A 959-nucleotide genomic window follows, 5' to 3' on the forward strand; every position below is an offset into this window, starting at 1 on the left:
ATGGTGGAGTCAAAACTTCAAACGCGAATTGCGAGTGCACGGTAAGTGAGAAAATGGTACCGACAAAGTGAACGTGGTAGCTTTCGGCAAGATCTTATTGATGGTGGAGTCAATATTGGCTAATAAAACACTGATCTGCCACACAAAAATGCGCTGAAGTCCCTTCGATCTCACACGAGGACTTTGATCATTTTTTCATTGATTGATCACAGGGTGAATCTCGACGAGACGCCAAGTTTTTCCGCTATGAAAATTCTTGTAGTTAATGATTTTCGTATAAACAACTTCTAAGTATAGGACTGGGAAACCGTATAGGTACGACTAATTTTGTAGGACTATATGACCGTTTTATTATACAAATATTTACTAAGCTTAATAATTGAAAAAATTATCAAAATCCTCGTGTGAGATCGAAAAGGGACTTCAGCGCATTTTTTTTTGTGGCAGATCAGTGTTTTAATCCACCATCAATAAGACCTTGTCGGTTCTACCATATTCTCTTTGTAGTTCCGACGTCCCGTTCACTCGCAATTCGCATTTTGGTGGATTTGGCTAAAAACCCGGTACAAAATAATACTCCATTTTTGGGCACTTCTCATAGCTCGACCTTCTGCCATTGGCGACACGAGAAAGAGAGACGGCGATTCGAGCTCTAAGAAACTTTTGGGCGCTCAAAGCCGACTACCCCTCGAAACGCGCCGTGCAAAAGGTGGTTCGTTTCGCCCCTAGGAAAAACAACAAAATTCCGCCACGCAGGAGTTGTGCGCGTTGACAAGCTCTTTCCGACGACACCAATTTGCAAACAATCGAAGAAAAAATGTACAAGAAGATAGAAAAAACTGAAAAAGCTCTAGGTTAGTATAATAGGCTCGGAGATGGCGTCCAGATTTCGTCGACCCCACATCTTGTAGCCCCATCCCTAAAGTTGTTAATTACACGGCCCCGATAGGTACATGTAC

This window comes from Photinus pyralis, unplaced genomic scaffold (genome assembly GCF_008802855.1).
Source record: "Photinus pyralis isolate 1611_PpyrPB1 unplaced genomic scaffold, Ppyr1.3 Ppyr1.4_LG2, whole genome shotgun sequence".
NCBI lineage: Eukaryota > Metazoa > Arthropoda > Insecta > Coleoptera > Lampyridae > Photinus > Photinus pyralis.